Genomic DNA, 12,696 nt, shown 5'->3' with positions numbered 1-12,696 from the left:
CGAAAATGGGGATAATTCAATAGAAGCTGGTAATACAGTATCACTGGAGTAAGAATATATATCGTAAAGTTATACAGAAATAATGGTAATTCGAAAGTTGCTAAGTTAAGTTCTGGAAGAAACGAGAAACTTAAAATAGGAGAAATTGTTGACAAAATTTTCCGGCACCGGGAATCGAACCCGGGCCTCCTGGGTGAGAGCCAGGTATCCTAGCCACTAGACCATGCCGGATATGTTGGTTACACTGTACAATAGAATATTTCAAATTTTGGATTTGCACATTGAATTGCTATTCATTGGTTGGTTATCATACCTCCAATTTATTAGAATCAATAGGTAGTAAACTGAAGTGTACATAGTCCAGATGGAATTCTGCTCGGATAAGTAAATTTTGCGTTTTATTGAACGAAATTAAGAAAATGATTATGCGGTATGCTAGTTTTTATAATAAATTATATTACATTGGGATCATTTTAGCGAACATTCCACATTAAAACTTGATTTCAATACAGCTCAGAAGCTATGAAGATACACGAGAATATATATGTGTTGAAACAGCTTGTCTTTTCAGCAGAGCATAGAATTCACGAGACTTCTACAAAATATTGTCAATTTAATAGAAATAAGTGAAATTCAAGTACATCCGATGTATGAAATGGCGAGAGCAGCACGAGGGATATTGGTAGAGGTGGATTGAGGCAAACTCCGTGCAGGGAATGATATTTTAACATGGGTCTCTGTTATTCGAAAATAGACCAAATCTTTTACGATGCATTATATTACAAGGAAAAACTATAGTTTTTCATTCTTTGTTTATCCTTGTTTCTATGTTGACTCTGACTATTGCAACAAATTTTGTTCAATGACAAATATTCTATTGAGAATGAGGAAGGAAATGTCCAAAGTGGAATGGAAAATGTCCAAAGTGGTACGTTTCGTTATACAAAACTCTCAGCATATCACTTCGCTGAAGAGGACAAGGTGTCAAAAGGAGATCCCCAGCGACATGTCTTCCCGAGCAGTGAAGTGAATGGCCACCCGAGACCGTAGTGCGACTTCGGTCAAAATAACAGGGGGAAACTCAAACAGATCTTCCTCCCACACCTCGTGCAGACAATTTAATCCACCATAACTTAGAAAACATGAACACAGACGCCCAGGTTACACGTGGAAAACTCCTGATAAGCGACCATAACGCTTTTGCTTGACGCGAATTGTACCGCGATCACGTACCATGGACTATTGATGACTACAAACGTAGGACATGATCAGACAAATCATGTTTTGTGCTATTTCAATCCACGATCCGTGTGGGCGAACAAAGAAGTGTGTGGTTAGCAATATCTCGCCTAATATTGAAATATAACGGCGGTTGGTTGATCCAATGAGCTGCAATATCGTGGCTTTGAGTTGGTATTTTGCGGCCACTGCCCGTTATTCTGTCATGCCTTTAGAGTATCATATACGTGTTATGGTCAACGGTTTGTTTCCGATCAACGTAGTCGAGAATGATAATACCCAGAGACATGACTGCAGGCGTTGTGTCATGGTTTAGGAAAATTAAGATGATGCTAAAGGCCTCCGTTGGTCCTCTTATTGTCCAGAAATGACCGTAACTGAGTATGTGTAGTTCGTCTTGGAGACAGGATTTGAAAGAAGTTTTAGCCTCGAGTTTTGCCACAGAACTGAGTTATAAAGTGAACAAGAAGTCGTGAGATATTCCTCTTGCTAAACCCATGAACCATCTGGTTGTATTCTATGCTACACCATAGCTGTTCTGAACACCAAAGAGGTCCAACGCCATATCAAACAGGTAAGGATTTTTTTTAAATTTTCCATTCAATTGATGAGTCGGACTACGTCACTCGTGCTAGTAATACAATTGAGTTCTCGCGAGGCTATATGGTAGAGTTATCAGAGAAACTCTGAAGTGTCATTTATATCCAACTTACAAAGAAGGAAATTAAATAAAATGGTCCACAATCACAGATATTATGTATGTTCAGCGTAATTCAGAGACGTTTTCACGTGCGATTTCAGACGTAGTTATAATTTGACTAACGTTGGATGTTAATATCCACAATTTAAAACCATATTCTTTATATTATTTGCATTACAAGATGCCACCAAACAGTTTTCCACAGGATTGTTCAAAGATTCAAACCTCATTTGCAGAAATCATACTAGGAGAGAATATCCTAGAAGTTATCATTCAGCTGATTTCCACTGAAATATTAAGTACTAAGATTGTATTTTTAAAATTCTTACCTATCTTCTTTTCTCCCAATATGTTTTTTTAAAAAACACAGCAGAATAGTGTAGGCTTATCTGTTTCTATATACTTGTTTCTGTCCATTCCAGTCCAAAACATGTCCAGTGTGTTTCTGAAAACGTAAATTTTTTCATCACGTGTTAGTGAAACTCTTAATACGACGCTGAGAGTAATTCTAAGGAGAGCTCATTATGTTTACACAAAATCAAAGTGTACATGAATCTCGTGGTAAGCTTAGGTATCATGTCGATTTTTCACGACTGTATATTATGAGAATGAATAATGGAATAACACTGTTTGTAAGTACTTATATCTGAAACACTGTTCAGTACTTCATTCCACAGTCCTCACAATTAAAATGAATTGTCACTTAATGAATGCAACACTAGGTGAAATCCTATGTAGAGGACACTAAACGCTATACATGAAGTGCTAGCTCAATTCAACCATGGAGTTGCCTAACTAGTACGTTTTATTGCAATAAGAACGAAATGAGTGTTTTTTATAATTGCATTTGTTTCGTATGCTTCTTTAATATTTCAATCTGCAAATGAAAAGTACATGTGGTTTCCGTAGTGTAGTGGTTATCACGTGCGCCTCACACGCGCAAGGTCCCCGGTTCGATCCCGGGCGGAAACAAGTTTCGGTATTTTATAAGTCTTACAAATTTTTCATGACAATTTCCTTTTAAATTTTGTCTGAATAATGTAGGCTTTGGGTTATTAGTATATGTTTATACAGTATACGCTACAAGAATTGTATTATCACGTCATTAGTAGACATTTAAATTTAGAATACTATTGTCCAATGTAGTGTTTATTATGTGCAACAAGATGCCATTTGAAAACTTCAACAATCTTATTTCTTACGTTGTAAGAACTGTTGAAGGATAAAAGCAAGAAAATTAAAATAGTAATCAGAATAAATTTCCCTTATGATATAAAATAAAATGATAAATCATATGGAACATGAAGATTAAAATAAATAACATGATGATGGTGAATATATATTGGAGAGAGCTTGTTTTCACTTCCAATGTTATTGATCTTGTAAAAGTCGGTGTTAGTTTTGTCAATTGGGTCTATGCTTAGATTTTAGTATCATGCGAAAATGGGGATAATTCAATAGAAGCTGGTAATACAGTATCACTGGAGTAAGAATATATATCGTAAAGTTATACAGAAATAATGGTAATTCGAAAGTTGCTAAGTTAAGTTCTGGAAGAAACGAGAAACTTAAAATAGGAGAAATTGTTGACAAAATTTTCCGGCACCGGGAATCGAACCCGGGCCTCCTGGGTGAGAGCCAGGTATCCTAGCCACTAGACCATGCCGGATATGTTGGTTACACTGTACAATAGAATATTTCAAATTTTGGATTTGCACATTGAATTGCTATTCATTGGTTGGTTATCATACCTCCAATTTATTAGAATCAATAGGTAGTAAACTGAAGTGTACATAGTCCAGATGGAATTCTGCTCGGATAAGTAAATTTTGCGTTTTATTGAACGAAATTAAGAAAATGATTATGCGGTATGCTAGTTTTTATAATAAATTATATTACATTGGGATCATTTTAGCGAACATTCCACATTAAAACTTGATTTCAATACAGCTCAGAAGCTATGAAGATACACGAGAATATATATGTGTTGAAACAGCTTGTCTTTTCAGCAGAGCATAGAATTCACGAGACTTCTACAAAATATTGTCAATTTAATAGAAATAAGTGAAATTCAAGTACATCCGATGTATGAAATGGCGAGAGCAGCACGAGGGATATTGGTAGAGGTGGATTGAGGCAAACTCCGTGCAGGGAATGATATTTTAACATGGGTCTCTGTTATTCGAAAATAGACCAAATCTTTCACGATGCATTATATTACAAGGAAAAACTATAGTTTTTCATTCTTTGTTTATCCTTGTTTTTATGTTGACTCTGACTATTGCAACAAATTTTGTTCAATGACAAATATTCTATTGAGAATGAGGAAGGAAATGTCCAAAGTGGAATGGAAAATGTCCAAAGTGGTACGTTTCGTTATACAAAACTCTCAGCATATCACTTCGCTGAAGAGGACAAGGTGTCAAAAGGAGATCCCCAGCGACATGTCTTCCCGAGCAGTGAAGTGAATGGCCACCCGAGACCGTAGTGCGACTTCGGTCAAAATAACAGGGGGAAACTCAAACAGATCTTCCTCCCACACCTCGTGCAGACAATTTAATCCACCATAACTTAGAAAACATGAACACAGACGCCCAGGTTACACGTGGAAAACTCCTGATAAGCGACCATAACGCTTTTGCTTGACGCGAATTGTACCGCGATCACGTACCATGGACTATTGATGACTACAAACGTAGGACATGATCAGACAAATCATGTTTTGTGCTATTTCAATCCACGATCCGTGTGGGCGAACAAAGAAGTGTGTGGTTAGCAATATCTCGCCTAATATTGAAATATAACGGCGGTTGGTTGATCCAATGAGCTGCAATATCGTGGCTTTGAGTTGGTATTTTGCGGCCACTGCCCGTTATTCTGTCATGCCTTTAGAGTATCATATACGTGTTATGGTCAACGGTTTGTTTCCGATCAACGTAGTCGAGAATGATAATACCCAGAGACATGACTGCAGGCGTTGTGTCATGGTTTAGGAAAATTAAGATGATGCTAAAGGCCTCCGTTGGTCCTCTTATTGTCCAGAAATGACCGTAACTGAGTATGTGTAGTTCGTCTTGGAGACAGGATTTGAAAGAAGTTTTAGCCTCGAGTTTTGCCACAGAACTGAGTTATAAAGTGAACAAGAAGTCGTGAGATATTCCTCTTGCTAAACCCATGAACCATCTGGTTGTATTCTATGCTACACCATAGCTGTTCTGAACACCAAAGAGGTCCAACGCCATATCAAACAGGTAAGGATTTTTTTTAAATTTTCCATTCAATTGATGAGTCGGACTACGTCACTCGTGCTAGTAATACAATTGAGTTCTCGCGAGGCTATATGGTAGAGTTATCAGAGAAACTCTGAAGTGTCATTTATATCCAACTTACAAAGAAGGAAATTAAATAAAATGGTCCACAATCACAGATATTATGTATGTTCAGCGTAATTCAGAGACGTTTTCACGTGCGATTTCAGACGTAGTTATAATTTGACTAACGTTGGATGTTAATATCCACAATTTAAAACCATATTCTTTATATTATTTGCATTACAAGATGCCACCAAACAGTTTTCCACAGGATTGTTCAAAGATTCAAACCTCATTTGCAGAAATCATACTAGGAGAGAATATCCTAGAAGTTATCATTCAGCTGATTTCCACTGAAATATTAAGTACTAAGATTGTATTTTTAAAATTCTTACCTATCTTCTTTTCTCCCAATATGTTTTTTTAAAAAACACAGCAGAATAGTGTAGGCTTATCTGTTTCTATATACTTGTTTCTGTCCATTCCAGTCCAAAACATGTCCAGTGTGTTTCTGAAAACGTAAATTTTTTCATCACGTGTTAGTGAAACTCTTAATACGACGCTGAGAGTAATTCTAAGGAGAGCTCATTATGTTTACACAAAATCAAAGTGTACATGAATCTCGTGGTAAGCTTAGGTATCATGTCGATTTTTCACGACTGTATATTATGAGAATGAATAATGGAATAACACTGTTTGTAAGTACTTATACCCGAAACACTGTTCAGTACTTCATTCCACAGTCCTCACAATTAAAATGAATTGCATTCACTTAATGAATGCAACACTAGGCGAAATCCTATGTAGAGGACACTAAACGCTATACATGAAGTGGTAGCTCAATTCAACCATGGAGTTGCCTAACTAGTACGTTTTATTGCAATAAGAACGAAATGAGTCTTTTTTATAATTGCATTTGTTTCGTATGCTTCTTTAATATTTCAATCTGCAAATGAAAAGTACATGTGGTTTCCGTAGTGTAGTGGTTATCACGTGCGCCTCACACGCGCAAGGTCCCCGGTTCGATCCCGGGCGGGAACAAATTTCGGTATTTTATAAGTCTTACAAATTTTTCATGACAATTTCCTTTTAAATTTTGTCTGAATAATGTAGGCTTTGGGTTATTAGTATATGTTTATACAGTATACGCTACAAGAATTGTATTATCACGTCATTAGTAGACATTTAAATTTAGAATACTATTGTCCAATGTAGTGTTTATTATGTGCAACAAGATGCCATTTGAAAACTTCAACAATCTTATTTCTTACGTTGTAAGAACTGTTGAAGGATAAAAGCAAGAAAATTAAAATAGTAATCAGAATAAATTCCCTTATGATATAAAATAAAATGATAAATCATATGGAACATGAAGATTAAAATAAATAACATGATGATGGTGAATATATATTGGAGAGAGCTTGTTTTCACTTCCAATGTTATTGATTTTGTAAAAGTCGGTGTTAGTTTTGTCAATTGGGTCTATGCTTAGATTTTAGTATCATGCGAAAATGGGGATAATTCAATAGAAACTGGTAATACAGTATCACTGGAGTAAGAATATATATCGTAAAGTTATACAGAAATAATGGTAATTCGAAAGTTGCTAAGTTAAGTTCTGGAAGAAACGAGAAACTTAAAATAGGAGAAATTGTTGACAAAATTTTCCGACACCGGGAATCGAACCCGGGCCTCCTGGGTGAGAGCCAGGTATCCTAGCCACTAGACCATGCCGGATATGTTGGTTACACTGTACAATAGAATATTTCAAATTTTGGATTTGCACATTGAATTGCTATTCATTGGTTGGTTATCATACCTCCAATTTATTAGAATCAATAGGTAGTAAACTGAAGAGTACATAGTCCAGATGGAATTCTGCTCGGATAAGTAAATTTTGCGTTTTATTGAACGAAATTAAGAAAATGATTATGCGGTATGCTAGTTTTTATAATAAATTATATTCCATTGGGATCATTTTAGGGAACATTCCACATTAAAACTTGATTTCAATACAGCTCAGAAGCTATGAAGATACACGAGAATATAGATGTGTTGAAACAGCTTGTCTTTTCAGCAGAGCATAGAATTCACGAGACTTCTACAAAATATTGTCAATTTAATAGAAATAAGTGAAATTCAAGTATTATCTGTCAGGAAAGTAAATGTACACGTATTTTTCGAGTCTGGCATTCCTGCTCTCCATCCGTGGAGAGTATGAGAATTAAATCAATCAAATGTTTCCCGAGAGGCAAAAAGAAAAGTTTAATCTGAATAAGACATTGCAGAGGGACACAAGCTGTGAATACGAATAGTGCATAATGTAAATAAAAGACGACACCGAAAGAGAAAGCCAGAAACAGCTGTTAAACTTAGAAAAAGGAGTAAAAATTGTTGAAGTGGGAACATAAAACACAAATACAACAAATACGCCGGCAACTAAACGATCAACATGCCATGATCTTGGTGTAGTGGTTAAGGTGCTGGCTTACAAATGCAAAGATCGCCAGTTCGAATCTTCGCTAAAGACATTTTTAAATTTTTTTGTTATTAATACATGCAGTTCATGAGAGATAGTAAAAGAGGTCGTATTTAGTCTTTCGTAGCAATTATTATTAGTAATGTTTAGTACTGATAATACTTTTTGTCTTTGCGTATTGCTTTTATTCTTTTCTTCATTTCAAAAGAGAAAAATATCCGAACAAATGCCACAAAAATTCCTCATATTTTGAATGTAAACGCCATTTGCAATTAGTAAAGAATAAAAATTGAACGTTCCGATGTAGCTGCAAAAAGTAAAAGGACAAACATGGAAGTGGAGTGTTCGAATCCATACTCATGGTTACTAAAAATACAATTTCTACATGCCTTACACCTCCCGACCACGTTTCTACGTTAGCAAGTAAGAGGTTTGTGTTTAGGTTAGGCTGGTCAATACGTTTTGCAAAGGGGTCCGGTTTAGCTCTGACGCACCACAGGTGCGAGAAGGGAGCAAAATACTTTTTCTCTCTCCCTCTGTGTGTTTATTTATCTATCTATCTGTATATATATAACGCTATTTGTGAATGCCATAACCACCCTAATTTTCAGCGGATTGAGACGAAACTTAACACAAACATGAATTGTTGAAATATCTTGATGAGTTCGTTAACCAGAATAATCAGATGAAAATGTTCAAAATGGCGGCCCTTCAAACTCCCAAAAATTTCCAAGGGAACCAAATTTCGCCCATAAATAGATATTTAAAAAGTTTGAATAACTTTTTCTCTTTTACTGAAATATATGTGTGCAGAGACTTATTGAAATATTGGACCCGATTAATCGCATAAAGAAGGTTCACGCCCTTTCGCTACGGTCAGGATTTTTTTTCTTGCAGGAGGGGGTTATTTTCGTACCGGAACAAGATGATTGTTAGTGATGATATGAAATTACAACATTGAAGGTGAAGTAACTTGTGAAACGTGTTATTTTAAAGAATAATATAATAAATGTGCTTTTCTCTAACACAGAGAACTGTAAATCATGTATTTCGAGTTCGGCGAGGAGTGTTATTTGATTTGCTTTTTAGTAACGCATTGCATTGCAAATAAAGGTAGGCAACATTAGTGGTAAGTAAAACAATAATAATAATAATAATAATAATAATAATAATAATAATAATAATAATAATAATAATAATAATAATAATAATAATAATAATAATAATAATAATAATAACAATAGGTGTTGTTTGTGGCAAGGCAATATCTTCCTCAATTCTTCTTCCTCAATGATTGTAACGCCATATCTCCCTTACAACCAAATATTAGCAATTTATATCGAGAGAACGGGAAACTGTTGAGTGATGGGAGCAACGTTGGACAGTATTCACTCATAGTACTCAGAAAAATAAGCGATTTCAATGCAAAATGAACGAAGAGTCATTGCCATGGGTAGTCATGGAGCCACGGCAGAGCCCTCTTTAGGCAAAATGTCGATAACCGATATCGAGACAACAGGAGGTGATAGTGAGATGGGATCAACGTTGGACACCGTGGACCCATAAGGCGCATCGAAAAAATTAGGGGGCGGGCGCCAGCCAGCCTTACTTATTTCCACATAATAATATGAAATTATATTGTCGAAATACACACACGAGTTAGCTAGTAATATTTCATATTATTATTATTATTATTATTATTATTATTATTATTATTATTATTATTATTATTATTATAGACAGTGTCTTTTCATTACGTGTGCATGTTTGACATGAAGCCAAAGAAAAGATCCATCATTCGTAGAAAGAATAAGAATAGCCAGCTACTTTAATTGTGAACGACGGCGAAAAATACGAAAAGAGTGACAACCTTAGCGAAAAAAAAACAATACTTTCTCTCAAATGGATAAAAAATCAAGCCGAGATAGATTCGAACTCGCGTGGACGGCGCGAACAGCCAGTTCATTGTCCACTTTTTTTTTCTTTAACTGACTCACCGAACGTGTTTTAGTAACTTACTTATTGCTAATTTTACTTGCTTCACTCGTTTAACTTGCTTTTTCTAATAACTTATAACGACAGGAACACGAACACAGAAACATAAGGAACAGTTAAAAATCATAGATGCTCTCCCGCCGGGAATCGAACCCGGGACACCATACGCCACAGGCGCACGTGCTAGCCACTAGACTAGCAGGGAGGGCACTGTTCACTTTCTGGGTCGCTAGGGATTACGACCGCTGTATTGCCAGCTATCACTTCTGTGGGTTGTATACTATGATCACATGTTTCTTCTTTGCTGGAAGAGTTAAACCTACATTCTATGTAATACATAAGGTATTTAGACCTACATGCTCTTCATATAATGTAATAAAAGGGTCATGCTGGGAATAAGAAAAAGAACATTCCTTGGACAAAACGGAAACTATTGGCATCATAAATATTTATCTACGAGGCATGCGCAGTAGTATATTTCAGAATAGTTACTGTTTAGTTCAGTAAACGAAGAAAGGGGTATAAAAAAGCAAATATGTCGCGTCAACGAGATCGACCAGAGTTGACAGGCGGAAACAGATGTGTAGTAATACAACAACTTGGTTAAATTGATAATTGGTTCTTTATTCTGTAGTAGATCGTATCACAACTTTACGGGAGAGCAGAGAAAGACTTACTAACACTGCCATATAGTAAGCTTTAGTAACACGATCATACAGACACAAATGGATGTAACTGTGAGTACTACAACTTGGATTTAACGAAAGCCGTTTAGATATTCAGTGGTTTGCTGGGTTGTATAAGACAGAAAAAGTTAAGACACAATACAATTCTTCATACCTCAGCTTCCAGTAACTAGATACATGCAATTTCTGGATAGATACTGAAACTGCTGTCGGATTTTAATACATGACGTATTGCAGGATAGAAAATGCTTTGCATTACTTGTTTGTTTGTAGATAGCTACTAGCTTAGTGTTCTGAAAGGTTGTGTGTAAACTAGAGATAGTCAATTCCGGAATTATTACTTTTCGGACTCCCGAAAGTAAAACCGGACAAATTCCGGAATTCGGAAAATTCCGATTTTGGAATAATTCCGGAATTCGGAAAAATCCGGAATTTAGAAATCTCTGATTTCGTTAACATTCCGGAATTCGGAAAAATCCGATTTTTTTCGAAATCCGGAGTTTTTCTCAATTCCGGAATTTTCTAAATTCCGGATTCTTCCCGAGTTCCGGAATTCTTCTGAATGATGGATTTTAACTGAATTCCATAATTTTCCGAAATCCGGAAAGTTAAAGTTCCGCTTCCAAAAAATGAATTTATTTTGGTTAATATGAATCGTGGTGGAAATAAGTCTTTGACCAGGTATTGGCGACTGCTTTGAAAAAAATAGAAAGTATGAGAATTCAATCTGTTATATTTGTAGTTTCGTGTGGAGAAAAAACAAACTTGTGAACCAACGGTTTAAGAAAAACTCAAGTTATTAATGTAAACTTTTCCGACATTATAAAAGAAATTGTAACCGTTGACTTAAATTAACTAATCCTTGTGTCACTTACAAAAGAAATAATCAGGTGGAGAAACTATCGATGCCGTAACAGCAAATATTTAATAATAATATAAATAAATAAAATAGGAAAAAAAATAAATAAATGTAAAGAAAGAATAAAGAATGGAGAACGAATATATCTCCCAAATGATAGACTACATTTCATATGATTATGGAAAAGAATTATGATTTGGAATGTATCCGGGTTTTTTTTTTACGTTTCATTATCGATGCTTGTTGCTATGGCTCTCAAATATAAGTAAAAGTTCCTTCGACGAGTATGAATTTATATTCTTCCCTGGACCACTACCCTTTTTCAATGTGGGCCCAAGATGTATTTGCTAGTTATCGAGATGAATTATTGCCACAAAATGGTGATACCGATATCCAATAATTTAAATTTTCGGAATAATTTAGAGTTTCGAATGAGTAGTTGTATAGCCGAAATATACTCATGGCTGAGAAAATACGCATGGGCGCCAACCATGTATCAGCTTTCCGTTTATGCTGATTCTCTACGTGTAAGTCACATATGCATATTTGTCACACAATGAAGAAGTGTAGTAGTCCATAAGACTGGGGAAGAAAGGAAATAAGTAGCTAACGAACACGGCAACAACACTGAATCACTTAATAACTCAACATGATAAACTATAAAGAAGTGTCACGCAACGGAATTTTCACTTGATTCTTTTATAGGAACACAATACGGAAATAAGTGCTTCCAGGTTCTTGCCAAGGACAGCATTCCCCCATCCCATGGAGACTTCAATCCATTTATACTAATTTAATCTATACCCATTCATTGTAGCATCGTAAGACCTAAATATAAAATTTACTGTATTTTAATATTATGATTTAAATTCGTATAGCTTATAGTACACAACAAAAATAATAATAATACCGGGTTCAGAGTAGGATTATTTTAATGGTCGTAGATGATCGTGATATCAGTTAATATATGCTTACATAGGACATCATATGTCCACGCGACAAAAAAAACTTAACATAGTTTTACAATGTTTTCTCAAAACTTCCTTGGATTTCTTTTTAGGTACAGCTCTTGTATATACATTTTCAGTAGCATTCGTAATAAATATCAAGCACAGTTTCACAATCTGCAGTTAGTTAATTGGTACTTTGATCTATATTTAAATTACAAGATTACATATACATGCAACTAACACATACATATCCATGCAAGTCATAAACATTTAACCTAAGCCAAAGAGTAATTGGTGCCTATGAGGAGTTTCAATTGCAACTACATATAGGAAATAGCTAATTATTTTCAATTTCTTTTCTTTTTTAATTGTAAATAGCTCCTGGACTCCCTAGGGTCCCTCCGTGAGCTACAGATATATACTAGAATACATCTGTTTGCAATATGCTTATTCTTGTATAACTTTATGTATAAACAA

The 12,696-nt window shown here is 35.3% G+C and overlaps 5 non-coding genes across 5 annotated transcripts; 2 read left to right on the top strand and 3 right to left on the bottom strand.

The window, feature by feature from the left end:
- Nucleotides 1-159: 159 nt before the first annotated feature.
- Nucleotides 160-231, bottom strand: TRNAE-CUC (transfer RNA glutamic acid (anticodon CUC)). The gene has a single exon. It is a non-coding gene; the product is annotated as a tRNA-Glu (tRNA).
- A 2,607-nt stretch (nucleotides 232-2,838) lies between these two features.
- TRNAV-CAC (transfer RNA valine (anticodon CAC)) lies at nucleotides 2,839-2,911 on the top strand. The gene has a single exon. It is a non-coding gene; the product is annotated as a tRNA-Val (tRNA).
- A 625-nt stretch (nucleotides 2,912-3,536) lies between these two features.
- Nucleotides 3,537-3,608, bottom strand: TRNAE-CUC (transfer RNA glutamic acid (anticodon CUC)). Its single transcript has one exon. It is a non-coding gene; the product is annotated as a tRNA-Glu (tRNA).
- A 2,610-nt stretch (nucleotides 3,609-6,218) lies between these two features.
- On the top strand, nucleotides 6,219-6,291 carry TRNAV-CAC (transfer RNA valine (anticodon CAC)). Its single transcript has one exon. It is a non-coding gene; the product is annotated as a tRNA-Val (tRNA).
- Nucleotides 6,292-6,915: 624 nt separating this feature from the next.
- On the bottom strand, nucleotides 6,916-6,987 carry TRNAE-CUC (transfer RNA glutamic acid (anticodon CUC)). The gene has a single exon. It is a non-coding gene; the product is annotated as a tRNA-Glu (tRNA).
- Nucleotides 6,988-12,696: the final 5,709 nt, after the last annotated feature.

The sequence above is a fragment of the Thermobia domestica genome, chromosome 11 (genome assembly GCF_964235325.1).
Source record: "Thermobia domestica chromosome 11, izTheDome1.hap1.1, whole genome shotgun sequence".
Classification (NCBI taxonomy): domain Eukaryota; kingdom Metazoa; phylum Arthropoda; class Insecta; order Zygentoma; family Lepismatidae; genus Thermobia; species Thermobia domestica.
Note: the sequence above shows the minus strand (reverse complement) of the source record. Positions and strands in the feature narration are given on the sequence as shown.